The sequence below is a fragment of the Oryctolagus cuniculus genome, chromosome 2, assembly GCF_964237555.1.
Source record: "Oryctolagus cuniculus chromosome 2, mOryCun1.1, whole genome shotgun sequence".
NCBI lineage: Eukaryota > Metazoa > Chordata > Mammalia > Lagomorpha > Leporidae > Oryctolagus > Oryctolagus cuniculus.
In genome coordinates this window covers 109,278,305-109,298,616 of record NC_091433.1, presented here as the reverse complement: position 1 = coordinate 109,298,616, position 20,312 = coordinate 109,278,305, and the positions used below count along the sequence as shown (strand labels likewise).

General features: G+C 45.8%; 1 protein-coding gene and 1 long non-coding RNA gene across 22 annotated transcripts in view; one reads left to right on the top strand and one right to left on the bottom strand.

The window, feature by feature from the left end:
• TSGA10 (testis specific 10) overlaps positions 1-283 on the bottom strand; it is a 134,318-nt gene extending 134,035 nt beyond the window's left edge. The window contains exon 1 of one of the 4 annotated variants that reach the window (XM_070068753.1): positions 154-283. The gene's annotated coding sequence lies outside the window, so the exon portion shown is untranslated. Of the gene's footprint in view, positions 1-20 lie in introns of all 4 variants that reach the window. The other 3 variants (XM_070068752.1, XM_070068751.1, XM_070068755.1) reach the window with 3 other exon arrangements.
• C2H2orf15 (chromosome 2 C2orf15 homolog) lies at positions 280-12,626 on the top strand. 18 transcript variants are annotated; one of them, XR_011386474.1, is made up of 8 exons: positions 399-539; positions 1,070-1,173; positions 1,589-2,076; positions 4,812-4,840; positions 5,086-5,211; positions 5,610-5,686; positions 8,920-9,028; positions 10,276-12,625. It is a non-coding gene; the product is annotated as a chromosome 2 C2orf15 homolog (long non-coding RNA). The 18 variants fall into 18 exon arrangements; XR_011386467.1 differs by lacking the exon at positions 10,276-12,625 and having other exon boundaries at positions 299-539; positions 2,014-2,076; positions 5,610-5,691; positions 8,920-10,027; XR_011386475.1 differs by lacking the exon at positions 5,610-5,686.
• The last annotated feature ends 7,686 nt before the right edge of the window (positions 12,627-20,312 follow it).

Genomic DNA, 20,312 nt, shown 5'->3' with positions numbered 1-20,312 from the left:
CCCGCCCTCACGCTCTGTACCTGGGGCGGGCTCGTCTTCCACCTCAGCGGCGCCTTGGCTCCGCTTCCGTCCCACGCGCCTCCGGTCCCCGTGCGCACGCGTACCTGGCTCGACCCTCCCTCTCGACAGGACTACAGCCGTGCGCGCGCGCACCTACGCACGTAGCGTCGCGTACATCCACCTGCCCGCCGTACAGGGCGCCGAGGAGAGGCGTCTCTCTGGCCCATCCGCGCCGCGCAGGCGCACGCCCACGCAGCGCCCAGCTCCCGGCCCGAGCGTCCCGTCTCCTAGTAACCAGCCGCGAGACTTCTTTCCGTACCCGCGGCCCGGGCCGGTCGCACCTGGCGGGAACGCGCATGCGCAGGCGCCTCCGCTCCCTCTGGGACACCTGCTGCTTGGTGGCGGTGTCTTTGTGCTAGTTGGCCCCGGGAGCCGGAATCGTCTGGGACCTGAGTTCGGCGAGCCCATTACTCCTCAGAGCTGCTGTTGGCGCAGCCGCTGCCGCAGCCGACGGGGCCGGTTTCCAGGAAGCCTACCAGGTGGGGTTCTTCTTCGGCCTCGGGGAGTGAGGCGACCAGGCCTCGGTCAGCGCTGTGCCGCCGAGGCTGGGTTGATTTGGGAAGTGGCAAAACAAGCAGTGAAAACCCTGGTTCCTGCCCACTATTTCTTCTGCACATGCTGGTGCTTCGCCAGACCCCATTTCCGGAAAACCGGTGATGTTTAACGAAGAAAACGAAAAGATGTACAATCTCACTTCATATTTAATACTGGATCGTTTTCTGTTTAATACTATTTAAACTTTTTTATCTGGGAGCCTCTGGTCGGAGCTCACTCAGTAACTTAACCTTTTGTCGTCTTTTTGGCCATCCAAGTGCGTGAAAATGAACATGACCTTGAGGTTGGTAAATTAGATTTTTAGTGAAGAATGAGACTGGCGTGATTCTGCCAGTTTTTTAAGGGCCCAGCTTGAATAGGAATATTTCTTACTATTTAGTATGTCATCTTTCTTAAACAACCCAAGAACTTCTGAACCTCAGCGCTGACTTCATCCCCTTGCATTTTTCTACAGTTGAATTACAGATACTCGGTTTTTACAGCAGTCCTCTGATGCCCTAGATGTAATATACACCTGTGCGTTTTGAAAGTAAGATTTGTTTAAGGAGACAATTCCTGGTGAGTACTCTTCCCCCATCACACACACACACACACACACACACACAAACATAAAAAGGATAAGCAATTTTTAGGTTCAAACAGTTTCTTCATAAAAGTCCCTTATTTTTTCAGCTTCTTGTTGTTTTCATAGGGTGTTTGTGCCATAGTCTCATATATTGTATTTTATTTTCAGATACCATTTTTAAAGTATAACGACACTAGAAAGTTAAACTGAGTGTCTCTTTTATTGTTTTTTTAAATGTTCATTTGAGAGGAAACAAGGGAGAGAGAGGGATCCTATCTGCTCATTTACTCCCCCAAGTGCCCACAGCCACTGGGGACTAAGCTGGTGGCCAGGAACCCAGTCGGAAATGAGACATGAGTATCCCAGCTACCCATGAGACAATTGCCAACTGCTGCCTTTTATTTTCAGGTAAACATCTCAGAAGACCCAAGGAACACATTTGTCCTGAAATATAATTATACATAAGTGATAAAATAAGTGACAAAGAAGCAGTGCATTCTCAGAAATCGTTCTGAAAAATTATGTTCTGGGAATAAATGGATAATCTCATGGCGTCTTCAGATAACTGAAATTAGTTTGAATATAGGAATCTTGTTACCTAGCATTATTGAAAACTAATAAGAAAAATGTACTGTATAGAATTAAAAATGTGGAGAGGAGAGGATTATTAATAAAGTAGGTAGGAAAGTAATTCTATTAGGAAATGAGTGACAAAAGTTTAGGCAATGAAATATGCCATCTAGATATTCCTGAAAGTTCTATGGGAAGAATGTGGGAAAAAGATCATTTTCAGGTCAAACAGAGCATACAGATCTTCCTTTGTTTTTCCGTAGAGGACTCTTAACTTCCCTAACCTGGGAGGGAAATCCCTTCCCTCTATGGAATCCCAGAGAGTGGTGAGTGCTCCATCCTCCCCCACGTAAACCTTATTTAGTACTCTTGCTATCTCTTGATTCAGACACCTTCTGTCTCATTATAAGTTTTGGATTTTCTAGTGCCTTAGTTTCTCCATCATTTCATAAACTTCACTAAAAACCAGCTGTTTTGCCTTTTTTGTTTTTTCCTGGTCCCTTCCAAGAAAAGAAGGAAAAAAAAAACTAGCATTCCACAGCCTACTGATGCTGTTTTTTTTTTTTTTTTTAAGATTTATTTATTTATTTGAAAGAGTTACACAGAGAGAAGGAGAGGAAGAGGTAGAGGTAGAAAGAGAGAGAGGTCTTCCATCTGCTAGTTCACACCCCACTTGGCTGCAACGGCTGGAGCTGTGCCAGTCCAAAGCCAAGAGCCAGGAGCTCCGGGTCTCCCACGTGGGTGCAGGGGCCCAAGGACTTGGACCATCTTCTACTGCTTTCCAGGCCACAGCAGAGAGTGGCATAGGAAGCGGAGCAGCCAGGATTTGAACTGCACCCATATGGGATGCCGGCACTGCAGGCTTTACCTGCCAGCCACAGCGCCACTCTGTTCATTTTTAATTAGTTATTGTTTTAACAGATTCATTTGCTTATTTGAAAGGCAGAGTTAGAGAAAAAAAGAACTTCTATCTGCTAGTTCACTCCCTATATGACTGCAATGCCTGGGACTTGGCAAGGCCGGAGCCAAGAGCCTGGAACTCCAGCCATGTCTTCCTTGTGGGTGCCAGGGGCCCAAGCACTTGGGTTGTCTTCCGTTGCTTTCCCAGGCACATTAGCAGGGAGCTGGATTGGAAGTGGAGCAGCCAGAACTCAAACCGGTGCCCATATGGGATGCCAGCACTACAGGTGGCAGCTTTACCCACTATGCTGCAGCAACAGCCCTGTGGGTTGTACTTTTATGCTTCTTTTCATGCCTTCTGAGTTTTGATTGATTTTGAAAGAGTGAAGATTTTGCACTTTTGGATGCTATAGGATTGTTTTTGTTTTTTCCTTTAAAAATATTTGGCTTTCAGTAGAAGATGGTCCAAGTTCCTGGGCCCCTGCACCCACGTGGGAGACCCAGAAGCTCCTGGCTCCTGGCCTTGGATCCGCATAGCTCTAGCTGTTGTGGCCATCTGGAGAGTGAACCAGCAGATGGAAGACCTTTCTATCTTTCTGCCTCTGCCTCTCTGTAACCTTTCAAATAAATAAATATATTTTTTTAAAAAAAGGGAAAAAAATAAATATTTGGTTTTCTGGGGCCGGCGCTGTATATCAGCAGGTTAAAGCCCCAGCCTGCAGTGCCGGCATCTGGTTTGAGTACCGGCTGCTCCACCTCTGATCCAGCTCTCTGCTATGACCTGGGAAAGCAGTAGAAGATGGCCCAAGTCCTTGGACCCCTGCACCTGCGTGGGAGACCCTGAAGAAGCTCCTGGCTTTGAATCGGCACATCATCTGGGGAGTGAACCAGCAGATGGAAGACCTCTCTTTCTCTCTGCCTCTTCCTTTCTATAACTCTGCTTTTCAAATAAATGATTAAAAAAATTGGCTTTCTTCTGAGATGCAGTAAGTTTATTTGGAAAACTTAGATCTGTACTATCTCAAACGGAAGCCACTAGCTACATGTGGTTGTCTGAATTTATAGTAATGAAATAAAGTTTTTAAAATCATTTCCTCAGATGTACTATCTATATTTCAAATTCCGAAACCATATTTGGCAACTGGCTACCATATGGAATGGTGTAGATACAGAATATTTCCCTCGCTAGAGAAAGCTCTATTGCATAGTGCTATTTAGAGTCTCGCTTTTAAGGTTTATCATCAACTCCAGTATAATGTCTGGGGCAATTTTGCCTTTTTACTGAGCTGCTGCCTACATCAACATCAGAAGATCATTGTTCCATGTGTTTTGTCTGTTGTTATTTTTAAGATGTTTAAAGCATGAGGATAAATGTGGTCCCCATTCCTCCACTATGGATGGAAGCAGACGTCTTCCCCCATTCATAGCCGCAGGTCCCATGTCACTAGTTATCCCCAACTTCGAAGCGTTTGCAATGCAAAAATTGTTTCCAGCTGAGGAAACCAAGCACAAAGACCTTGAAACAGGAGAGGGTTTGGCACAGCACACAGTTGAGGAACAGCAATGAGTGCTGGCAGGAGCTCTGGCTGCTCCACTTCTGTCCCAGCTTCCTGATAATGTGTCTGGGAAAGCAGTGGAGATGGCCCAAGGACTTGGGTTCCTGCCACCCACGTGGGAGTCCTGGATGGAATTCCAGGCCCCTGGCTTCAGCCTGGCTCAGCCCTGGCTTGTTGCAGCCATTTGGGGAGTTAGCCACCAGATGGAAGATCTCTTTCTCTGCTTTTATTGCTCTCTGTTACTCTGCCTTTACAAATAAATAAATCTTAAAAAAAAAAAAAAAAGGAGGGGGGGAGATTCATTGGTAAATTGGGCATGGAACTCAAAGACAGGAGTTGGAATGACTCCTCCAGCAGTGTCCAAAGTTTCCTGTCCTCCTGTAGTCTTTTGAATACTTGATACTGTTTACCCTTGTAAAGTCCACCATTCTGGTGGCAGTACATTTGCATTTGTGTGATTTTTGCTAAATAGGAATATCTCTTTAATATGCTCATTATCTACTTGGAGTTCCCTACCCAGTGAATTATGTCTTTATATTCTTTGTCCAGTTTTCTACTAACTTTTCTTTTTTCCTTGTTGACTTTAAGTTCTTTTTTATATTTAGGTCTTGTTCAAGAAATCCTTCACCTGAAGGTAACAAATATATTTTCCTACATTTTCTTCTATTGCATTTACAGTCCTGCCTTTCATATTTAAATCTTTAATGCACTTGGACTCCACTTTTATATATATATATATATTTATATATATATATATTTATATTTATATATATATATATATATATATGACAGGGATCTTTGCTTTACTTTTGTCCACATAATGAGCCAGTGGTCATAACATTGTCATACTAAGTCTGTTCTCTCTCCTTTGCCTAACAGTGCCGCCTGTGTCATATGTGAAGTTCCTGAACATAACCAAGTTCAAGTTGCAGTTCTGTCCTGTTTTATGGGTTTAACTGCACCTGACTAGTTGTGTTACTTTGGCTTTGTAACATATCTGTTAAGGCAAGTAGGCAAGTTTCTTTGTTCTTTTTGTCCAAATTGATGTAGCCTTTCTATTTAAAAAAAAAAAAAAAAAGCTTATTTATTTGAAAGGCAGAGTTACGGGGCTGGAGCGGGGCGGGGGGGGGAGGTGGGAGACAGAGAGAAAAAGATCTTCCATCTGCTGGTTCACTCCTCAAATGGCCTCAACAGCCGGAGTTGGGCCAATCTGAAGCTAGAAGCCAGGATCCAGGAGCTTCTTCCAGGTCTCCCACATGGGTGCAGGTGCCCAATTACGTGGGCCATCTTGACTGCTTTCCCAGGCACATTAGCAGGCAGCTAGACCAGAAGTAAGCACTGCAGTACAATGTCAACCCTGATTTAGCTTCTTATATTCTTTTATTCTTCCATGTACATTTAAGACTTCATGAATGGCAAGCAGGCCAAAGAAGCCCCATTAGACTTTTTCTTCCTGCAAGCCCTCTGGATTCTGGGGGAGGTAAGGTGAGATAATCCGCAGTGCCAAATCTTACCTACTTGGTTCCTCTTCAATCACACTATTAGATTGAAGTTTAATGTACAAACTGATAATTATGTCATTATTAGTTTACATTTGTTGCTTTCAGACACAGTATGACTGTAGAATTTGTTAGTGTTTTTTCAAACTGTTTTCCAATTTTGACATTTTGAAAGGCTTTAAACTTACAGAAATGTAACAAGAATAATATGCTTAGTTTTTTACTCTTTACTTCCTAGATTCAACAATTGTTAATATTTGGCATATTTTACTTTCTCTCTGTATTTGTCTTCCTATCAGTGTGTCTATTGCTAAACCACTTGAAAACAAGCTCAGATCTGATCCTTCACCCTTATTTCAGCATGTTTTTCCTAAGACCAAGGACATTCACCAGAACGTGAATAGAGTGGTCACATTGCAACATTATTATCTAAGAAACCCTCCATATCTAAGTTCTGAAATTGTTCAAGCAGTGACTTTATAGTACATTCTCCACCACCAACCTCAATTCAGGATCGTCCATTGCATTTGGAAGTCCTGCATTTTTATTATCCTTGAATCTGAAACAGTTCCTCTGCTTTTCTTACTTTCATGTTATTGATACTATAAAACAGATACAGGCATTTTGTTTAATAGACTGTCAATTTGGATTTCTTTGTTTTTTCATGAGTAGATTCAGATTATGCATTTTTGACAGGATGTTTTCTTTGTAATTTGTGGGGAGCAACCCGGACTAGACTGAGTTACTGGAATTAAGACTTATTCTATGCATCTGCTCTCCCACAATATGGCGCTGGGAGAGAAGTAAACAGCTTCTGCACAGCTGCCTCCAGTTCAGCCAATAAACTGTAGGACTTGCTCCTGATTGGAGGAGAGCAGCGTACTCGGCGTGTGGGCAGCCGAGTTGGGATTGGCGGAGGAGGACTATAAAGGAGGAGAGAGACGGCATGCACCAGGAACATCTAAGGGGAACATCTAGCTGAAGGAACACCTGTGCAGCCCCCGAGAGGAGCCGGCCGGCGGTGTGCCGCTCCCCTGCGGAAGTGGGGAATGTGGCCAGGGGGAACTGCCCTTCCACGGAGGTGGAAGGGATAGTAGCCAACCCGGGAAGAACCAGCAGCAAACCCGGGGAGGGCCGAGCAGACAAAAGAACAGCGCAGGGTCCTGTGTCGTTCCTCCACGAAGAGGGGGAGCGACAGTAATTAAAGAAGAAAAACCATAGAATAGAACAAAGCCAGTTTTATTAATTTGAAGGTAGTACTGGATATTACTTTGGTGAGGAAGAAAAATCCATCTTGACGTTACAAATCTAAGAAACAAGTGTACCTACGTTTTAGAATTTCATCAGAGACATTTACAAAATTAGTGAAATTGTATTTGATTCCCACAAAGCCAAATCATTACTATTTATCTAATTGTTAACATTTGTACAACTACAGTATTTAGAATACTACAATAGGCTAGATTAAACATCGGTATTCCATTATAGAAATGGATAAACAGGATTTCAAGATAATTAGGGCTTGAAGGGTATGGAATTGTAAACTATGTGAATTAATGGTAAAACTAGTACTCAAACATTTGAAAACAAGTTTTTTATACTTTGTGTATCTGTGTGGGTGCAAACTGTTGAAATCTTTACTTAGTATATACCAAATTGATCTTCTGTATATAAAGATAATTGAAAATGAATGTTGATGAAGAATGGGATGGGAGAGGGAGTGGGAGATAGGATGCTTGCTTGCGGGTGGGAGGGAGGTTATGGGGGGAAAAGACACTATAATCCAAAAGTTGTACTTTTGAAATTTATATTTATTAAATAAAAGTTTTTAAAAAAGAGAAATAAAATTTACATTAAAAAAAAACATTAGAGGGGCCAGCACTGCGTCACAGCAAGTAAAGCTGCCTCCTGCAGTGCCAGCATACAATATGGGCGCCGGTTCAAGTCCCTGATGCTCCACTTCTGACCCAGCTCTCTGCTATGGCCTGGGAAAGCAGTAGAAGATGGCCCAAGTCCTTGGGCCCCTGCGCTCATGTGGGAGACCTGGAAGAAGCTTCTGGCTCCTGGTTTCTGACTGATGCAACTGCGGCCATTGCGGCCATCTGGGGAGTGAACCAGCGGATGGAAGACCTCTCTCTTTCTCTCTCTATGTCTCTGCCTCTCTGTAATGCTGCCTTTCAAATAAGTAAAAATCTTAAAAAACATTATAGTAGCTAACTGTTAAAGCAAATATTCTAGCAAGTAGGTGAATGCCTTCATTCATAGCTGTGGAGTGTGCTTCAGATCTCAGCACCTTTGGTAGATTAGTATTCTGCAATAAGAACTGGGCTTCCTTGGGCCAGCATTGTGGCGTATCTGTTAAAGCCAATTTCTGCAGTGCCAGCATCCCATTTGGATGCCAATTCAAGTCCTGGCTGCTCCACTTCCAATCCAGCTCCCTACTAACGTGCCTGGGAAAGCAGCAGAGGATGGCCCAAGTGCTTGGGCCCCTGTACCCATGCCAGAGATCCAGGTGAAGCTCCTGCCTCCTGGATTCTGCTTAACACAGCCTTGGCTATTGCAGCCCTTTGGGGAGTGAACCAGAAGATGGAAGATCTCCCTTTCTCTGTAACTCTGCCTTTCAAATAAATAAAAATAAACCCTGTTAAAGAAAGAAAAAGAATTGGGCTTTCTCAAATATATTGTGCCATGAGTCCCTCCCCTTCTACCATCTTGGTCAACTCTTCCTAGAAAATTCCTGCCTGCCTTTCAAAGCCGCACCCTGACCTAGGCCCCCACTCCTTTGGGAAACTTTTTAAGGCCTCACTCAATGTTGCCTGCTCTCTACTATTAATAAATAGGGCATTCTTAATACCAAATACCATATCTTTATTGGACTTTTTTTTTTTCTTGCAGAATACCTAGCAGGGCCTGTGGTAATTATTTCTATAACCTAGTAATAATTAATTACACGTTTTTACTAACAAGATTGAAGGACAATTATAAGAAGTTCTATTTTTAGAAAGGCAACCAAACATAAAATTAGGCAAATCTCCTTTTAAAAAGAATTTCAGTGAGAATGTATAGAGCAAGTGCTCCCCCGAATATGTAAATGCTGAAGTGTGGAAGGCAATTTTATTCTGTGAATTTTTGTTATGACATTTTATCCAAACATTAACATAAAATTGATTGAAATTCCTATTGTATTCACTTGTTTCCTGTATTTTTTTTTCAGTAATAAAGCTGAAGAAACATTTCCACAACTTAAAAAGGTGCCTGCGAACCACTGTGGTATCTGTTCAGCAGTCCCAATGGGATTTTCACTCAGTAAATCTGTCACTCAGGTAACTGCTATGCATACTGATTCAAAAATGGATGACCACTTAATACAGGGGACTGAGAAAACGAAGTTGGGACCTGTGACTCAGTTATTTCAGAACACCAAGAAAATAAGGTTTGAAGATACAAACCAAGCCAACTTTTCAAGGAATGAAGGGACTGGCACAGGATATCTTTCAGAGAAAGCCTTGGGTTCAGTGGTATATGTTAAAGAAAGTGATGGAATAGAAATGACAGATGTGGAATGAAGTAATTTCTACATACTAACACAGAAACCAAAATCGCTTTTGAAAGAGGGGGTGTTGAATGAGAACTGAACTTTATTCAGGAAAGTTGACAAAATGAAGGAAGAATATTTATTTTTCACTATTTATGAGCCATCTTAGACTGCATTTTTTGATGATGTGTATTCAAAAGGCAGTTGCTTTAAGGAGAAAAAACCTTCCAAAATTTAAAACAGGTTTCTCTGGTAGTATATTCTATCCTTATTAAAAAAAAACAGAGTTTTTCAGTAAGAATATTTGAATGGCATCAACATTCACTGTATTTCTTTAGCAAGTGTTATTTTTTTTAAAGTGTGCAAGCAATTTGACTTCAGTATTTCACATGCTGTTTGGTGGACCAGTTCTGTATGTGACATTTCCAATTTGGGATTTTGCTTTGAGGTACTTTACCTTCCTACATTTTCCATTTCTATTCTGTATAAGATCACTGCAGACGAACTCTGCAAAAGACAGGCTAATTGTGTATCTTCAGAAAGAAGCATATCACATTTCACACTTTCCTTTTAAAGCTGTTATTTTCCTCACATTGAAATAATTTCAGTTATAAAATACTCTTTCCAATTGTAATGGTTTATCTTGCAGATGTTACCATTGTATACCACCAATATTTAATTTAAAAAACACAGTGTTTAAAAAAATGTTGAATATATTGGTTATTAAAATGTCTTGTGTGGAACAGCAATATTGTTAGATGAAATTAAAGCCATTTTTTTAACTGGACTATGGCCTGTAATTGTATTATATATGTTTTGAACATCTTCCTGTACTTTATTGATGCTGAACTGTGTAACCTCCTTAATAGTCATAACAAACGAAAAGGAAAAGAAATCTTCATTTGGGGGAGTCAGTATTTTATAAATCAGAAAAATACTGAGGAAATATATTTGTAGGTAGTAGTGGGCCTAGAGGAGGAAAAAAATGTTGAATGGAACACAAGCCAATAAGACCATGCTTTGTGTCGTTTACAGAACATCAATTTTTAGAAGAGAAAAATAGAAAAAACATACAAGTCTTTCATTGGCATATCTGCCCTGGCACTGTGCTTTGTGCTGGAGATAAGCAGTGAGTAAGCAGCCACGGCCTTCACAGCACTGTCCACCAGAGAAGACAAAAACATTACAGACTAACTGCAGAAGATAAAACTGACGTGCCTGGGAGAAAAACTGAAGCATTTAGAGAGAAATAATAGGAGGCACAACACATAAACTCGATTTTAATTGTGAGAACTAGGAAGGCTAGTTCTCACAATGTCTCTGAGGACATGACATTTATAGTTTTTGCATTGACATGCTTGTCCAAGTAGATTATGACAAGAGTCCAGGAGAACTTGGCAGATGTGGTGATGGTTGGGAAGTGGAAAGTAAGGAAGAAGAAAGGGTTTCTAGCAAGAAAGGGCAACACACGAAAATCCCCTGAGGGGAAGAGAGAATTCAGGTGCACGGATTTCGGACATCCTAGGTTTCTAAAGTAGTTATATATATGAACTAAAAAATATTTTGGGGGGCCTGCATGGTGGCTCAGTTGGTTAATCCTCCGCCTGCAGCGCCGGCATCCCATTTGGGTGCCGGGTTATAGTCCCGGCTGCTCCTCTTCCAGTCCAGCTCTCTGGTGTGGCCTGAGAAGGCAGTGGAGGATGGCCCAAGTGCTTGGACCCTGCACCCACATGGGAGACTAGGAGGAAGCACCTGGCTCCTGGCTTCGGATCCGTGCAGTGCCGGCCGTGGTGGCCATTTGGGGGGTGAACCAATGGAAGGAAGACCTTTCTCTCTGTCTCTCTCTCTCACTAACTCTGCCTGTCAAAAAAAAAAAAAAATGTGAAGTTGTATTCAGATGTGGTATTTATAAAGCCATAGGAATGAGGGAGATTGTTTAAGGAGAACACACAGTGTGAGATAAAAACCGAAACGGTTAGCAGCTGATGAGAACAGGAACAGCTGAGCGCTGAGGATTTGGCAATGGGGCTGGAGAAAAACCGGGGCAGGTGAACGTCAAGGTCACCCACAGGAGTCTTGCCAGGTAGAGGCCGTGAGCCGAGAGGTTAGATGAAGAACAGTGAAAGTCCGTTGGATCTGCCAACACGATGTCACCAGTGACCTGGGTCAGAAGCACTTCCGCTGGGACAGTGAGGCAAAAGCCATTTTAGAGCAGATTTGGAAGTGGGGAAGTAGAAGCAGCTCTGCTTTGAAGGGAGTGGAAGGATGAAGGTGGAAGAAGTGAGGACTGTTGAGATGAGACAGGGTACGCGTGTCTGAGTGTCACAGAGAGGCGAAGAGGTAGGAGAGGGAGTAAGAATAACCAAGGGACAGAAGCCTTAGAGGAGGGAGAAAGGCAGGGGACCCTTAACACCACCTCAGAAGACAATAGGGGCCGGGTACGGGGCGGGGGAGAGCCATCTTGATTTCCAAAGAAATGGCATTTCGCAGGGATATAAGCAGAGTAACAGTATTACGTGGTTATTTCAAATAGGAAAATGCCTATGGGAATTAAATTCTGGACACTAATCCCACGTGCATGATGCAAGACCGACTCTGGGTGACTGTTCACAGGTGTAATGATAAATGAGGGGTCACTGGGTCTTCACCGTAGCTCTATAGGACACCCTGGTCAGATGCAGTATTGGCACCACCAAGTGGTGAACCTTGATCACTTCTTACTCCAAGAGGCAAGACTTGTGTTCCACTGTCACTGAAAAAGAAGGTTTACTAAACTCTATGGGCCCATTACCCGACCCCTTCTCTCTGGGCTGGCTTTGTTGTTGCTTTGGCAAACAATGCAGCTGAAGGGCTGCTGCTAAGGCTCTGCCCAACCAGCCCAGTGCAGCCAGCCCTGGCCTAGGGAAGCCCGGGGAGAAGCTCTGGTGATACCAGCAGAGGAATCACCCAACCTGCCACATGATTGCTAGAGACCATAAGTCCTTGTAAGCCACTAATGTTGGTGGCAGTTTGTTAAGGCATGCAATAGTGAGTTGAAACTATGACCATGCTACCTTAGCAGCTGGGGGGATTTCCTGCCAAATGGTATGAGGGACACCCTAAACAAAGATCGCTAGGGGATGGCGCTGTGGCGCAGTGGGTTAAAGCCCCAGCCTGCAGCGTCGACACCCCCTGTGAGTCCCGCCTGCTGCACTTCCCATCCGGCTCGGCTCCCTGCTAGTGCGCTCAAGTCCTTGGGCCCCTGCATCCGCGTGGGAGACCCGGAAGAAGCTCCTGGCTCCTGGCTTCGGATGGTTCAGCTCCGGCCGTTATGGCCATTTGGGAAGTGAACCAGCGGATGGAAGATTCATTCTATTTACCTCTCTCTAACTCCATCTGTGAAATAAATAAAATAAACCTTAAGCAAAAAATCACTAGCCTCGGGGTGCGTTTTCCGCTCCACTCCATCCTACTTATTGCTATCTCTATATTGCGAATGCCTACGTTTATTCCTCCAAATGCAATTTCTTCCCAAGCCGATATGAGTGAGCTTCTTCACCTGTCAAGGGGAGTTAACCTGCCGTCTGGACAGTGGGAAGGCGATATGAAAGACCAGGGCGATACCTGCAGGGTCAGTGCTCGGGATGGGGTGAGAGACCCCTGCCCGACGGCCCTGGGTTTCCGGCGCCTCCCCCTGAGCTCGCTCCACCACACCACACAACACCGGCTTCTCCCACCTTCGCCTCCGGCTGGCGGTTAACTCCGAGCCGTCACGCACAGAACTCTCATTTGAACTGGGGATTTGTGACTTTTGTATTTTATTCCCATGTGTCCTGCGTCCCTGGGTGGGCTTGGCCCTCCCACAAGTGCCCTTGGAAGCCCTACGGGAGCCCCGGGCCCCAAGACCCCGGAAAGCCAAAGGGAGCACGGGCGCGCTCCGGGGACAGCCCCGCTTCCGCCGGCACTTCCGGCAGTCAGGCCTTGCGAGCGGTGGGGCGGGCCCTCGGGGGGCGGGCCCAGGCTAGACTCCGCCCCTGGGCGGAGCCGACAGGAGACCCAGGCCGGGCCCGACTGGGACGCCGGGAGCTCGCAGTCAGACGCGTCCTCGTCCCGCAATAACCCGTGAGAACACACAAGAAGCCCGGGACGCGACCGGAAGCAGCCGGTAAGTGAAACCGGAAGCAGATCTCCCGGGCTTTGGCGGGAGACCTGGGCCCCGGGTGCGTGCGCGGGTTTCCTCCCGCCGGAGGCACGGACCCGGAGACCTTGAGGGTGGGTCCCGCGTGCTGGCCGCCCGAGGCTCGCCGCAGCGTGAGCTCGGGGGTCTGTGGTTTGCCCTCCGCGCTTGGAACGACCTGATTTTCCCTGTTAGGAATGGTTGATCCTAAATCCAGTTAAGGAGGGTCTACAGCGTAAAACGTGCTAGCTGCTAGCTGCGTGCACGCCCGCAGAGAGCCTAGAGGCGCAGTAAAACAGGCGCACTCCCGGGATGAGATGCCGGATAGGTTGTGAATTCTCAGAGACGCAGCAAAATCATGGGGTCTTTGTGAAGCAGCTTGGCCTGCCTAGAAACATAGATAGCACTGTGCTTTGCTGTTTGGTGATAGAAAAGCGTGTTTGGCAGTGCGAAGCGGTAGCGAAGTGTCCCCAAGAACACAGCAATAAGAATGCCTTCCTAGGGGGTCTGGCGTTTGGCCTAGCGATTAAGGTGCCATGGCCGGTAAGACCCCCACGTCCGTTATTGGGGTACCTGGGATCCATTCCCCCGTTCGGCGCCCCCCTGACTCCAGCTTCCTGCCAGTGCCCACCTTGGGAGTCAGCAGGTGGGTTCCTGACTGCCCAGCCTGGTCATTGCCAGACTTTAGGGGGTGACCCAGCCAGTGGAAGAGAGCGCTGTCGCTGGCTCTCCCTCCCTCTCTCAAATAAATAAAATCAACCCCTCAAAGAGAAAACTGTAAAAACAAAACAGAGTATAGGGAAAGCAGAGATATGCAAAATGGCTTCAAACAAAGTATTACCAGGCATTCGAAGGCTTGACTAGATCCCAACAGCTAAAGAAAGGCCGTGTTGGGGCCAGCGTTTTGGCATAGGGAGTAAAGCGGCTGCCTTCGATGCCGGCATCCCATGTGGGCACTGGTTCTGATCCAGCGCCCTGCTGATGGCCTGGGAAAAGAAGTGGAACATGGCCCGAGTGTCCAAGCCTCTGCCATCCACGTGGAAAACCCCGGGTGAAGCCCCTGGCTTGAGCCTGGCCCAGCCCTGGCCATTGTGGCTATCAGGGGAGTAAACCAGCGATGGAAGACCTCTTTCTCTGTGTCTCCTCTGCTCTCTGTAACTCTGCCTTTCAAATAAATAAACAAATCTTAAAAAAAAAAAAAAAAAAGGAGAGAAGGAAAGGTGTACCCATCCCAGAAAAATCTAAGGAAACAGATATCTTGGTTTAACTCTCCAGACCCGGGTGTGGACATGATCTCCTCTGGTCCCCTCCAATCAGATATTGAAAGAGTAGAACTTAACCCTTTTGTTCTGATTGTATGTTCACCAGGTACGTTTGGGACAAATTGGTTTATCGGTATTCCCGCAGCCAGTAGCTGCGCAGGCTGATCTGAGTATCTGGCTGGTAGTCCGTAGTTCTCTTGGAAAATTGCATTCAGAGTTTGTGGAGCAACCCCTTTGTACTTTTTCTTACTTTTTTGTGTGACCCTTTCTAATTCTTCAGGGCTCAGTTAAAATGTTACATCCCCAGGCCTATTTATGGGTTCACATGTTCAGTTGCCTTGAAAACTGCTGGGCCAATAATAGGTACTCCCTCTAACTCCTCCATGGTTGCTCCCCTGTCAGCTTTTTAATGAGGGCCGTTGTATAACAACCCTACTCAGAACTCCAACCCAGTTCCTTCAGAGTACACATTTCCAGTCCTCGCCCTTTCCCTCCTCTGCTTTTTATTTTCACTTTTAATTGACCCAGTGATGAGTACCAAGTGCCAAGAACAATGCCTGTCAGGTAATAGATGCACAGTTTGTTAAATTCATTCCTCTGTTGTCTCATTCACACTGTACACATAATACCTAAATGAATAGAGATATTTTGAGCACTATTAAAAGACATGAATTACGGCCGGTGCCGCGGCTCACTTGGCTAATCCTCCGCCTGTGGCACCAGCACCCCAGGTTCTAGTCCCGGTTGGGGCCCCAGATTCTGTCCCAGTTGTTCCTCTTCCAGTCCAGCTCTCTGCTGTGGCCTGGGAAGGCAGTGGAGGATGGCCCAAGTGCTTGGGCCCTGCACCCGCATGGGAGACCAGGAGGAAGCACCTGGCTCCTGGCTTCGGATCGGCGCAGCACCGGCCGTAGTGGCCATTGGGGGGGCGGGGGTGAACAAACAGAAAAGAAAGACCTTTCTCTCTGTCTCTCTCTCTCACTGTCTAACTCTGCCTGTCAAAAAAAAAAAAAAAAAGACATGAATTAGATTAATATGTGATCCACAATGCATGAATTGAATTAATCCTGGAACCCCAACAAGATCATGTTTTTGGCTAATATATTGTGAACTGCAGTTAATTTGTCAAGGCAGATGTCAATTTGATGTGTCTTAGGAATTCTTGTACACTTGAGGAAAAGCTTGTTATACGACAGGAACAGTATGATCAGAATGAAGATGAGAAGGGAGGAAGCCTATAATATAATATAATGACAGTTAACATAGTGTATTTCATGTTTGCCAGACATGGATACTTTGTGCATTTTATTTTGATTTTTTAAAGATTTATTTGAAAGAGTTACAGAGAGAGGAGAGTCAGAGAGAGAGAGAAGTCTTCTATCCAATGGTTCGCTCCCCAATTGGCCGCAATGGCCAGAGCTGCGCCGATCCAAAGCCAGGAGCCAGGAGCTTCTTCTGGGTCTCCGATGCAGCACAGGGGCCCAAGGACTTGGGCCATCTTCTACTGCTTTCCCAGACCATAGCAAAGAGCTGGATGGGAAGTGGAGCAGCCGGGACTCGAACCAGTACCCATATGGGATGCTGGCGCTTCAGGCCAGGGTGTTAACCCTCTGCACCACAGTACTGGCTAACTCTGTGCATTTTAACACATTTAATTCTCAAGCATTCTGTGAAGTCTGAGGCATTTAAAGCAAGTAGAAGTTAATCACTTGCCTAAGGTTATTTAGTGCTAAGTGGCAGAGCCAGGATTAAAATTTTAAGCTCTTCAGTAATTTGCTATCCTGCTACAGGCTGCATTCGCAGACTAGTGTGAGAGCCTTAGCCTTAGGGAAGAATGTGCACAAGGTCTTTGAGGGTCTCCATTATAAACACCATCCAGCTTAGTAGCATCTACCACTCCTCTTTGTTACTGTTGCTCCCTTGGATCCCAGTGAAAGACTCCTTGGTGCGGGCAGAGGCTGCCTCCCTATCTGCACTTTGGATTCCAACACCATCACTTTTTCAGAGACCTGCCTCCACCAAGGTTGTCCTCTCATCTTCCATCTCTCCTACCGGGATCTAAACATACTCGGGTCTCTTATGTCGTAAGTCTTCTCCTAACTGCACATACCACTGCTGACTACTGCCCTAGATTTCCCACCTCACAGCTAGGATACACTCGCTCTCCACTGTGGGCTTCCCATTTGCCACAGCACATCTGGTTTTGGCCAAGATCACGAATAACCTTGATGCTGTTCATGCTAATAGATCTTTCCACTCCTTATCGTATTTGATCTGTTTTCAGCATTTGGCTCTGTTGCCCCTCTTGTTTCCTTGAAGCTTCCACAGTACCATATGCCTCCCTCATGCTTCTGTGGGTGAAGTTCAATTATTTCTCAAGGATTATTGTTTCCACAAGGATTTTAAGGCTTATCTTAATCTGACCTCTTCTATCTCTTTATCCCTTGCAACTCCCCAATTCTTGCAGTCATATATACTAGAGCGACTGGGATCAAATTCTTTGTATGAGTTCTGTCTCTTTTTCTTTTTCTTTTTCTTTTTTTGACCTTCTTTTCTTGAAGGCACTTTGATCCCTCTTTCTTGTAATATTTAGAAAGCAGAGACGGAGATAGAACTCTTCTATTTGCTGGTCCACTCCCAAATGCCAGTGACAGCCAGGGTGGGCCAAGCTAAAGACCGGAGCCCAGAACTCTGTCTGGATCGCCCCTGTGGGTAGCAGAAAACCAAGTCTTGAACCATCACCTGCTGCCTCCCAGGGTGGCTATCAGCAGATGCTGGATCAGAAGTGGAGTAGCCAAGACTCCAGCTCGACACTCCAATATGAGATGTGGCCATCCCAAGTGGGGACTTGTCTATTGTGCCAAACACCATTCCCTTCTCTCCCTCCCTCCCTCCCTCTCTCCCCCCTCACCCTGGTTCAGATCCTTGTTATCTTCAGCCTTGACAACTGCATTAGTCTACTAGCTGCTCTCCCTACTTCTAGTCTATCCTTTCTCTAACATGTTGTCAACCTGCAGCAGCAGGCTTATTTAATGGCCGACTTAACACTTTCCTGCTTAAAACATTTGTGAAGGTAATAGCTACTGTTCAGTCCAAATGTTACAGATTAGAAGAAATTTTCTTGTCCTCTCCTCTGTCCCCTTCCTGCTTTGTGCCTAGTAGGCATTCCTTAAATATTTGTTGGAGGAATTCAAATAGAACCAAGAATGATGAGACTTACCAAAGAAATGCAATCTGGATGCAGGGACTTCCTGGGATGGTGTAGCCAGAGGCTTCAGTGGAGTTAGAAGACTGATAATATAACTCTGTCCCTTAGGAAGGTGTCCCTAGAAGATGCCTTACTATTGGATGACTCTTGCCTTTGCCTGGAATAACCTCTGTGTGTATGTGTGTGCGTGCATGCGTATACACACACATATGGCCTGAAATAAAGTGGGTATATACTAAAATGTTAAATTTTGATCCTCTCCAGGTGGTGCGATTATGGATTCTTTTATTTTCTGTATTTTACTTATCAGTATCTTCTCATTTTTCTCAATGAACTTGTATTACTTGTGAATTCAAAATAATTTGCTTAGGTTTGATGGAGTGGGCATTTAGTCACGATGCTTGCATCCCACATCAGAGTATCTGGGTTTGACTCCTGACTTCAGCTTCTGACTCCAGCTTCCTGCCAGTGCAGTCCTGCCTCCTGGGAGGCAGCGGTGATGCCTCAAGTAATGAGGTTGCCTTCACCCCCATAGGAGACCTGGGTTGCATTCACAGTTTTGGCCCTGGCCCAGCCTGAGCCTATGCCTATGCAGGCACTTGGAAAGTGAACCAACAAATGGGAGCTAGCCCTCCCCGAACCCCTGCTTCTACCTCTCGAATAAAGAAATACTTTAAAATGATTTGGAGCAGGCCGGCGCTGCGGCTCACTAGGCTAATCCTCTGCCTTGCGGCACCGGCACACCAGGTTCTAGTCCCGGTCAGGGTGCTGGATTCTGTCCCGGTTGCCCCTCTTCCAGGCCAGCTCTCTGCTGTGGCCCGGGAGTGCAGTGGAGGATGGCCCAAGTGCTTGGGCCCTGCACCCACATGGGAGACCAGGAGAAGCACCTGGCTCCTGGCTTCGGATCAGCGCAGTGCGCCAGCTGCAGTGCGCTGGCCATTGGAGGGTAAACCAACGGCAAAAGGAAGACCTTTCTCTCTGTCTCTCTCACTGTCCACTCTGCCTGTCAAAAAAAAAAAAAAAAAAAAAAGATTTGGAGCAGGCATTTGGCCTAGTAGTTAAGATGCCAGCCAAGATGCTTACGGCTCACATCAGACTTTCTGGGTTCGACACCTGGCTCCCACTCCTGACTCTGGCTTCCTGATAATGTGCACCCTGAGAGGAAGCAATGTTGGCTCAAGAATTGAGTTTCTGGTACCCAGCTCTGGCTTCAGCCATCGCAGGCATTTGGAAAATGAACTAGTGAATGGAAGCTCTCTCTCTCTCTCTCTCTCTCTCTCTCTCTCTGTGCCTCTCAAAAGTAACAATAATAATAATAAATTTTCTCAGCTCTGAGATTTAGTACATAATGTATATGCTGTAGACTTACTGCTTGAAAACTATGTCAACTGAAATTATTTGGAGTTTGCTCTATTTACTTTTTTTTTTTTTTTTTACAGGCAGAGGGGACAGTGGGAGAGAGAGAGACAGGGAGAAAGGTCTTCCTTTACTGTTGGTTCACCCTCCAATGGCCACTGTGGCCGGTGTGCTGCGGCCGGCGCACTGCGCTGATCCGAAGCCAGGAGCCAGGTGCTTCTCCTGGTCTCCCATGGGGTGCAGGGCCCAAGCACTTGGGCCATCCTCCACTGCACTCCCGGGCCACAGCAGAGAGCTGGACCGGAGGAGGGGCGACCGGGACTAGAACCCAGAGTGCCGGCGCCGCAGGTGGAGGATTAGCCTATCAAGCCGCAGCGCCAGGACTGAACAGTAGCTATTACCTTCACAAATGTTTTAAGCAGGAAAGTGTTAAGTCGGCCATTAAATAAGCCTGCTGCTGCAGGTTGACAACATGTTAGAGAAAGGATAGACTAGAAGTAGGGAGAGCAGCTAGTAGACTAATGCAGTTGTCAAGGCTGAAGATAACAAGGATCTGAACCAGGGTGAGGGGGGAGAGAGGGAGGGAGGGAGAGAAGGGAATGGTGTTTGGCACAATAGACAAGTCCCCACTTGGGATGGCCACATCTCACATTGGAGTGTCGAGCCTGGAGTCTTGGCTACTCCACTTCTGATCCAGCATCTGCTGATAGCCACCCTGGGAGGCAGCAGGTGATGGTTCAAGACTTGGTTTTCTGCTACCCACAGGGGCGATCCAGACAGAGTTCTGGGCTCCGGTCTTTAGCTTGGCCCACCCTGGCTGTCACTGGCATTTGGGAGTGGACCAGCAAATAGAAGAGTTCTATCTCCGTCTCTGCCTTCTAAATATTACAAGAAAGAGGGATCAAATAGTACTTTCAGTACTGTGTTGTAGAGTTGCAGAGGACTAAGAATAAAGCTAAAAGGCATGAGAAGCAACTGAACTGGATACTTCAGAGAATTAGGTGTGTTTGGAATAAATAACCAATAATTGATAGTGAGAAAAGAGAATTTAATTTTCCTTGAATTTACTGGTTTGTATTCCATTTTTCAGAGC